General features: G+C 43.3%; 1 long non-coding RNA gene across 1 annotated transcript; it reads left to right on the forward strand.

Annotated features, from left to right (window-relative positions):
- The first annotated feature begins 1,729 nt into the window (after positions 1-1,729).
- Positions 1,730-6,780, forward strand: LOC109370541. The gene is made up of 3 exons (XR_002120781.2): positions 1,730-2,278; positions 2,762-3,016; positions 4,367-6,780. It is a non-coding gene; the product is annotated as an uncharacterized LOC109370541 (long non-coding RNA).
- The last annotated feature ends 3,289 nt before the right edge of the window (positions 6,781-10,069 follow it).

The raw sequence follows: 10,069 nt of genomic DNA on the forward strand, positions 1-10,069 counted from the left end.
ACAGGCACCAATTATGGGGAGCATTTTTTGCTGAAGCCCAGAAGAGGAGCTGGGATTTCTCTGCCTTCCTCAGTGCTCAGGGGGAGCACACACAAGGACGGCAGCAGCTTTACCTAGCAGCAGCAGGAGAAATCTCGCTGCTGCAAAAGAGCCTTACTTATATTCCAGAAAGAATTGTAGAACCACAGGATGATTGGAGTTGGAAGAGACCCCTAAAGGCCATCTCGCACTCCTGCACTGAGCAGGGACACCCACAGCTCCTTCAGTGCTCAGAGCCCTGACCGTGGCTGTCTGCAGGGATGGGCATGGAGGTGTTCCGTTGGGCTGGGCCACTAAGAAGCCTCAGAACGCTTGTTGTAGACCCAATTCCATTCTGAAAATGGAATGTAAGCATTTTTTCAAAGTTACACTCCATGTATTCTGTGCTATTTTTCTCCAGCAAGGGAAGCTGCCTGCACTGCATTATGTATTAGGCTCTTGGAAGCATAACTAATCATGTAATTATTAGAATTATATTTGCATTCACAACTAGGATGTATATAACTCATATGTTAATGCATGCTAATTAAATACCCAATTAATCATTTAAAAAAATGAGGTTTGAATCTATACAGCTATCACAGGCATCGTAAATACACATTGCTTCTGAAGAATAAACCAGGTGTGTCTTAATATGCAATTCCAGTCCTGCATAAACACATAGCGCCAGTTATTTAGAAAGGATTCAAAGTGTTTCTTATTCACATTGCACAGCAACTGCTGGCTGAGTGACAGTCATTAGGATGCATTTTACTGCTTCTTTACATTATGGCACATTACTACTTCCAGCTGTTCCAGCCATCTGATAAGGCACACATTCATTAAGCTTTACCCTGTGAGGGATGGGGTCTAATCCTTAAGATACACCGCCGAAAACCAGTTGTCTTTGGGAAGTCTGGGGCTGTGTGGCTCTGGCAGGGCGTACAGCATCACTTCATCTGCAGAACTCAGAAGCTCTGTGGAAGGTGCTGAAAGTCTACAGCATTTGATGCTTCTGATTTGAGAAACATGCAAAGCTGCTGCTGCCAGAGAGGGAAGCAGGCAGTTGTACGCTCTGTCTCCTATAGAAGTTTCTTACCCCTGGGCTCCTTTGCTTCTTTATTCTCTCCTGCATCTCTATTTACTTATTTACTTTAATTTTATATATTCCATTGCCTGGACAGCTGGGGTTTACTTCCCCCACACTCCTTCCCTACTTATATTGTTCACCCTCACCCTTAGGAAATGGGTGTGCTGATTTTCAGGATCTTTACCTTTAATTTTCTGGAGATAGAAGTATCTTAAATGGATGATTTCATTCAGAAACCAATCAACCTAAATCATCATCAGTGCTAAGTAATAACACTAAGTTCAACGTGTTTTCCTCAGGTGTCTGCCTGAGCTCAGGCTGTGCTGCAGCTATGGGGTTATTTAAGTCTGAAGCTCACCTGAGACTTCATCAGTAAGGTAAGAGAGTGCCAGGAATTATTCTAACATTGCAGTGTTGGTTTTCTGGAAGGTCCCTGTTTGTCCCTTTCAAGTTACTTCAGCTCTATTCTAAGAACCAGGAACACAAAGGATGAATATTCAGTTTGGTGTCACTTATTCCTCTGATCATGTCATTTCCCAACAGAGAAGTGCAAATTTCCTTTCTCTAACAGTAACGTTTACTGCTGTATATTAGGAAGAAAAAAATGCCATTTCACCAGATGTTCAGTTTTGATAGGCCTGCACAGAAACCAGCCTGGACAGCAGACCCAGGAGCAGCAATAGAGATCACAAGAGCACTTTTTCTTCAAGCAGTGTGATGTTAGAACAGTTTATTAAAGAAACCAAACACAGTTCTGTGTCCTTAGTAGTTTTTTTGGCTGATTGCATTCTGGCAGGCTCAGAGAACACAGTGATTATGTACTAAAAGAGGTGCATCTTCGTATGCTTCAAGCATGCCCTTCTCTCTGCCATTAATTGACCCCATCACTCAGGTGTCCTCCAGCCCATAATCACCCTTGCCCAAAGGCTGTCAGGCTGTGGTTGTATCAGGAGGCCTTTCAACTTTGAGTCATTTGCCCCTTTGGGAACCCAGCTGAGGTTAACCTCAGTTAATTACCAGATTGCTCTCAGGTGTGTTCTGTTGGGGGATCTCAAACCAATGCCCAGAGCACAACAGAGCATTGTACAGATCCACGTAAGCTGGAGCTGAGGGAGCTGCCCTGGGATTAAATTCATCACAGAGAACCAACTTGAAGCAGTTTATAAGTCGGTATGTAGAGCATACTTAGACTCTTTTTTTTTCAAAAGAGAAATGGGTGATTTTAAATGCTATCACAGACTTCTCTCATTATTATCATAACTTGAGAGTGCTTTTCCGTTTAGAAAGTAATCTCGTGGAATAGAAATCACTCAGCAGCACCACAAGCTCTGAAAGGGTGAATGATTTTAAGGTGAAGTTAGATGTAAGTGCTGGTAATGTTGTAAGTCATGCTATTCCACTCTCTGTGGTGGATGCTCTTCTGTTTCTTACGTTTCAGCATGTGTTTGTGTCTGCATGACTTTGTTTGGGAGATGGGGGCAGTCTACATCACAGCGTTTGTATGATTTTTTTAATTCCCAGTGCCCCCATTTGGTATTGAAGCAGTTGCCTCTTAGATTTGTTCATGGAATAAGGAATGTGTTCTGTGAATCGTTAGTGGGATTAGCAGCACTTCTTGTAAATTAAATTAATAATTTTTTCCATTCTTTTCAGAGGTCTGTGTTCAAAGCAGCCCTCACTGTCCTTTTAGTCCCTGAGTCTCAATGGAGGTCATAGAATCACAGAATGGTTGGGGTTGAAAGGGACCCATAAAGGCCATCTGGTGCCACCCCTGCACCGAACAGGGACACCTACAGCTCCATCAGTGCTCACAGCCCATCTTCTGACCTTGGCTATCTGCAGGAATAGAAAACCATTGCCTCTCTGGACAACCTGGGATGGTGATGCCTTGAGTGGGGAGCAGAGCAGGTTGGTACAGCATTCTCCAGCTGTGCTGAGAGAGGAAAAAAAACAAACAAACAGAAAAATTTTCTCCTCTAATTCTGTCCACTGATCTCTTGTAGGGATTTTATGATGCACAGTTTGTATAGTAGGAACCAAGGCATAAGAGTGACACATGACGTTTTCATGGTTGCATAAAAACTCAGATCTGGGCTGAAGATCAGCTTTTGAGCACATCTCCTGTCACTCTGCATCCCTTACTGGGCTTTTTTCACGCTGTCCTTTGGGACAAATTACATCAGAATAGGTGGTTCCAGCAGCAGGATCTGACATTTGTTCAGGGTTTCCAAGGAATGGCGGTGTGGTGGAGCTGGCTGCTGGATGAGGCAGGAGAGGGGCTGGGGCTGATCTGATGTCAGTGTCTTTTTCCAGAAAGGAGTAGGGAGTGTGGCAAGTGGGAAAGAAGGGTTTGCTGAGAATAAATTTGACACAGTGGAACAAAGTGTTCCCCTTAAATGTGTTCTACAGCCAGAATAGCAGCAGCACTTCTGCCAAGTGAGGGGCCTGCTGCAAGAACAGTTTGGCAAGGGGAAGATATAGCCAAATTTGAGTGAAGCAGCCTGATGGTGGGTGGCTGGGTTATGCAATTTTACTGATATTCAGCACCCATTATCTCTTGCAAAGCTTCTCTGAATGAAACAAAATGGTAGAGCAGATGACTGCTGTGCATTTAAACACTTCATTCCAGTTCTTGAAACTTGAGAAAGAATATGGGGAGGACAGAGGTTGTAATGAAATCCTCACTGGGAAACTGAGGGCAGAGGGGGAATATGAGCTACTGCAGTGTCAGAAATTCTTGGATTTGTTGAAAATTGGATTTGGAAGGAGTGAGCCAGAAAGAAATCCTAATAAAAAGAAAAGGAAAAAATGCAATATCCTTTCACTTCAGTGCACTTTTGTAAGTGTAGTCATTTCTGGGAGAAGTATCAAGGCTTACTGCTATTCTTGACGCTGCCATGAGGGATGAATGAGCTCTCATGAATGGAAGAATCATCATCATCATGTAGAAATCGGTGTGGTTTGGCCTTGGAAAGAGTGATCGTAGCTCAACCACTTGTGTGCAAACAAGAGTCTTCTTCTAATTGCCTGGCTTGCCAAGGAGGGAATGTGGCTGTTTTCTTCTCCCCAGGAGTAACTTTGACTTCACGAGGATAAACTTAATTGGTTAAGGTGTATTTAGGAACACGTCTCTCTTGTCCTTTGTGAGGTCTTATTCAAGGAGCAAGAGAGGACTCAGCTTGGGGTTCAACTGCTGCAGAGATATCAGAGCTGAAGGAGAGGTTGTTGTCTGTAATGCTCTCTTGTTGTCATAACCAGTGTGAACCCATGGGAGGTGATGAAGACATGCAGCCCAAGGAGACATATTGCACCGGATGGGGGAATGTGTGTGATGCCCTTACCACAACAGAACCTGCGATGAGTTATGATGTGAAACAGTCCTGCACAGAGCAAGAGGAACCACTGCTGCTCCAGAGAAACCACTGCTCCGAGGCCTCTCGGTCTGGTGACTGCTGCCAGAGCACTGGAAACACTCTGAGCTGAGCTGAACCTTCCTGGGTTTTGATCCTCTGAGTGGCTGTGTAAACATGGACCAGCTGCTTCCACCTTCCGTGCTTCCTGGAGTGGTTCCCAAACAAAAGCACGCTTGCTATAAATTTCCAGTGCCACTTTGGCAGCTCATGTATTGACTTTTCCATTTTCCTTTTCTGGATTTTGTTTCCTCTCACCTTTTAAGTTTCTTCTTTTTTCCCCAAAGGAGTACTTATGTTCTCAGATTAAAAACAGAAGTTTGTTCAGGTTGATTGTGAGTGTGCTGTCAAACGGTATTTTCCATATAAAAATATTTATTTTATTTTAAACCACATCTTTCTGATGGAAGAAGGGTTTAAAAGAGTCAGCGTATGGGAGCTTCTGTGCATAAATGTTTCAGTGGTTCTGTTATTTCATGGAGCAAAATAAGAGTGCAAAGGGTAGCCCATTTCTTTTGCTGCTGGCTCCTTCCCTTCTGACCGTAGTGAAGCCCAAATGTGAGCTGCAAGTGGACTCCGTGCTGTTGTCTCCCAGAGAACTGGATAATTCAATGTACATGAACAAGCATCACCCAAAAAGGTTGACCTCAGTGATCTCCCCAGGTCCCTTCCATCCCCTATGACTCTATGATGCTGCTCCTTGGACACAATGGCTGGTCTCTGGCTATCGTGTAAACCCAGCAAAGCAAGTACAGGCCCACAGTAGCTGACCTGCCAGGTGGTGTTTATTGCAGTCATGTGTTACGTAATTGGTGGAGAAAGTGGTTTTAATTGGGCTGCACACAGGTCTCCAGTGAAATAGATTCTTAACTTTTGAAAATCAATAGGTAGACTCAATATGCAGTAAAGATTAAGGCTGTTACTGATTAAATATCACTCCTTCTTTCCCTGAGGACATAAAGTTTACCTCTTTAACTGCTTGAGCTCTTAAGAGAGGCTTCCAGAGAAGGTGAAGAAATCTTGATTTTCTCAGTATTTAAAAGGAGTAATCCTATCATACCTCTTTCTGTTCCCAGGCCCCCTGTGTATATTCCAATTAAAAGCTCAACCTTCCGGATTTTTCCAGATCCATACAGATCTTTGAGAATAACATTAGCTGGTACTTCTTAACGCGTTCTGAGTGGTTGGAGTGATGTTTCCAAGGAGCTGAAGGCATGGCTGTGGTTGGCAAGGCGGTGTGAAAAGTCCTTCATCTCAAAGTGCTGCTTTTCATACATTATATTTCCTCTTCTGCCTTGACAGCATCCATTTTGCAGAAAACAATAATGAGAGAGAAAACAAGAGGTTTTATCCCAGGGCCATGTCACCAAAGGCCAGGCTGGAGCCTGAAACTTGGTAATGAAGACATCTGCCTATCTTTAACTTGTTGTTCCTGCTCCACTGTACCCTTTGGAGACCTTGCCACAAACAAAGTGTTGCATGACATACAAATCTGGAACTGAAGAGCCTCTTCTGCACGAATCTCAGCTCCCTCCTGCCACCCATGCCTGGCGAATTATAAGTGAGGAAAGCCTCCTAACAGCACTGAGAGGCTACTGAAGTCATAGGGAGTGCAGCAGATCATATCTGGAGGTACAAAAGCAACTTGAGCATCTCACTGATACAAGCCCTTCTTTCTCTCCAGCAGTTGTTATCCAGCCTGACCTTCTCCCTGCTCTCCATCTGTGCTAATTAGACCAGGCTTTGAGGTATCAGTCGTTTCTGTGTGTTTTTATTTTGTCACAGAATTTCTAGCAATTTAGCCAATTGTGTTACAAATTAACCTTTGTCATTCTCTTATGGAGAAATGGTGTTGACCCCTGATTAATGCCTTGTGAAGCTGTTGGCAGCCATGCTGTGAGTTAGTTCTGCTGGGCTGGTGAATTCAGGGCAGTTCTTCCTGTTGCAATTGAAATGCAGAACTTGCAATGTGGCTGCACCAGTAGCAGCATGTCAACAAACATGTAAACCCAGCAGTTTTCATAGAATCATAGGGGTTGGAAGGGACCTCTAGAGGTCATTGAGTCCAACTGCCCTGCTAAAGCATGTTCTCTACAATGGGTTGAACAGGAAAGTTTTATATGGCAGGCAGAAGAAACCTGAATCTATAAATTAAAAGGAGAGCAATGAAATGGAATTTGTAATACAAATTATTGTTTTTGATTCTGCCTTATCTTTCAGTGTGGGGAAAAAAAGTCATAGAATTGTTACAGTTGGAGAAGATCACTAAGATCACTAATTCCATTGCCAACCCATCCCCACCATGCCCACTGACCATGTCCACATCTCTGTGATTCTGGAACACCTCCAGCTGAAAGAAATATCAAGTCAGAATTTGACTCAGGCATATCACCCTATTCATGGCTCTTGGAAGCAGAGTATGGATTTCTTATTTAACTAAATCGAATTTTATGATACTTCACTTGTTGCATTGGTAGATCATAGTCATAGGATGGCTTGGGTTGGAAGGGACCTCAAGGATCATCAAGTGCCAATCCCCCTTGCCACAGGCTGTGATAAGTGGATTTGGAATGAGCCCATGGTTTGCACAAGCAGAAATCAAAAACTGTCACCTACAGTTGTATATGACGTGCCACTGAGTCAAAATGTGCTGACAGTAGCAGCCATGTTTCAGAAACAAAATGTTGGCACTGTATTCACTGTCATCAGAAGAAGGAGATGGTTGCTAAAAATGGGATCCATTTAAGGAATAACTCCTTAAGAGTTTTTGTTTGTTTGAGTCATAGAATCACTGAATGTCTTGGGTTGAAAGGGACCTCAAAGACCATCCAGTTCCAGCCCCATTACTGCAGGCAGAGTTGATCAGGCACCAGGGCCCCATCCAATCTATGGGTGAGTCTTGTTAATTTTCTGGAGGGTCTGCAAAGATCTATGCACTATAATTGCACAGTAGTGCATGTAGGTAGACGATATCGTACCCTACCTGGTCATCATCACCACCACTGCATCTGAAAAATGTCACAATCTTTATAATGTGGGTTGTTGGGTTTTTATTGTTGTTGTTGCTATGTTTTTTTTTCTTTATATTCTCTGTTTCTGAAGATTCTGAGTGCTCTGTTTGGAATTTAAACATATTTTGGAAGTGGCTGTTAGCTATTACATTTCTTGGCTTCAGTGTCAAGAAATCTAGTGGGATTATCAAATGGCTTTTTCTTTGTGAAGGAGGAAGAGATATTGTGATGGACCAGAAATATTTGTTTTTAATGTTTTCACTCTAGCTACTATCACAGTAATTAGGAGAAGCAACAACAACAACAACAAAGACATAATTTCTCTTTGTCCCTTCTTTTTTCTTTTCTCATGCTGGAGCAATGAGAGGAATTGACAGAGAAATGTCACTGAGCTGTCAGCAGTGCTTCTATAGCAACCTGCAAAGAGCACTTTCTGGCTTTATTTATTGAGAACAAGAAGGGTTCCAGAAGGATTTGCTGGAGGCAGGGTTGCACTGTTTGGAAACCTTTCAGGTGGTGGGGAAGCCATGGCAGGAGCATCTAATTGGAGGCCATAGAGGCTCTGTGGCCTTTGGTGAGACAGAATGTCTCTTTCCCAAGCATGTGCAAATTTTTGAAAGGTGCCTGGTGAACCCTGGGTTGGTGCAGAGGGACATTGGGTGAGGACATCAGGCTGGGCCAGGAATGCAGGCTACAACGTTCCAGGTTGGGAAAGAGGAGCATGGTTTGTTGGTGCAAACCCATCTGTTAGGAATTGGGCAGTGGGGTATCTCGGTGCACAGCTGAAAGTCAGCAAACCCTCTCCATGCTGGTGGCTGCAGCAGCAAAAATTATGCTATGAGCCTAACAAATGGTGTTTGGCACCCTGGCAGAAGTCATTGCTTCCTGCCATATGCTGTCACTGCAGGAAGAGAGCTGCTGCGTACTGAAAGCAGCAGAGGGAAAGCTCTTCTCAAGCAGATGGAGCCAAGAACTAAATGTCAGGCATTCGTATGGATTGGGCAGGGCCTGGGGCTACTGATGGCATGAGGGGGGTTGGGGCAAGGTGGCCCCTATGGGGATGGGGGTGGTGATTTTGCTGCAACTATGACCTTAACCATGCATAAAGCATGACAATCACAGTAGGAATGACTGAATGACAAACGTAGTTCTCACTATTAATTCATTTAAAGTGCTGCTTATTATAGTAGGAGTAAAACCAAGTGTGATATGCCAACACGCTAGTAATCTCTTAAATCCAGTTTTCCTTAATGGACCATTTGTGATGGGCATCTTCTTTAACAACTGGAGAAAGCAGGAAGACCTCTTGTGTTCCAGTTCCAAGTGAAGAGCTTCCTAGCAAGTATGTAACATTGTCTCTACTGGTCAGATTAGAAGAGTGAATCACGACAGAAATCACACTGAAACATCATTGTTTTTAATCTCATTTGTAGTAAGTGGAGGGATAGATTTCACCAATGCATATTATGGATGCTCTGTAGCTTTGTGTCTTCATCATGAGGCAAAAACTCCCATGTTTCCCTGGTCCCTGAGTTACTTTTAGTATAACTTCTGTTATTATGATTATTTAATACCAAAAAATCTCTTTAAACGGCATGAAGACATGTCAATCATTTTTAAGTTTTAAGATCATAAAATCATTAAGATTGAAAAAGACCTCTCAGATCACCAAGTCCAACCCACCCCCACCAAGTCCACTGACCACATCCCCCAGTGCCACATCTCCACAGTTCCTGAACACCTCCAGGCACAGTGACTCCACCACCTCCATCAAATCCATGCTTTGTACTGATGATTACTTATTTGGGTTTTATGTTTATGATTGTATGCTAATAAACATGTTATTGCTATTGTTATGCTTCTGGGAGCTGCCAAATTGCTGCTGGGAGTTTCCAAATAAGGGGGAATAGCCCCAGGTAGGTATTGGAAATCTTCTTGGAGCAGGTCAGTTTGTAAAAGCTATCTGATTTATGACCAGTGCGTCTGCTGTCAGATAGGAGCCACACATTGTCTGCAAACAAGGACTTATAACTTTTGACAGTCTTGGAAATACTTGTTACTCTAACTGTACAGCGCATTTAGACTCCAAAACCAATACTTTTATCTTCTAACCATTGATCTTTACTTTGGGACATTTACCACCCCCCTCATGCCGCTCCCAGGGCCTGCCCAGCTTGCTAATTGCATTTCTTCCCATTCTATTGCTTCAGTCTTTTGTGTCAGCCTGAATCCAAGCTTTTGTAGCCTGAAATCAGAGATGGGCAAGCATGTGTGGGTGACTAAAGGATTGCTTTTGCTCCAGGTTACATTTGAACAGGTTTGCCTGCATGCATTTCTTCTACTTGTAAGATGTCATTATGAACATCCTGACGATGTTTTCTGTATGTTATGCTGTGGGCTGACTTGAGCTGTGTTATCTCTGGGTATAGTCCTCAGTTCTTGCCCTGATTCTTCTGTGAGAGAAAAGAAAAATCCCTAACGTGAAAGAAATACTGAGCTCTTGGGATAATGAAGTTCATGTTCTTCCTAGACTTAATGCT

This window comes from Meleagris gallopavo, chromosome 20 (assembly GCF_000146605.3).
Source record: "Meleagris gallopavo isolate NT-WF06-2002-E0010 breed Aviagen turkey brand Nicholas breeding stock chromosome 20, Turkey_5.1, whole genome shotgun sequence".
NCBI classification, from domain to species: Eukaryota; Metazoa; Chordata; class Aves; order Galliformes; family Phasianidae; genus Meleagris; species Meleagris gallopavo.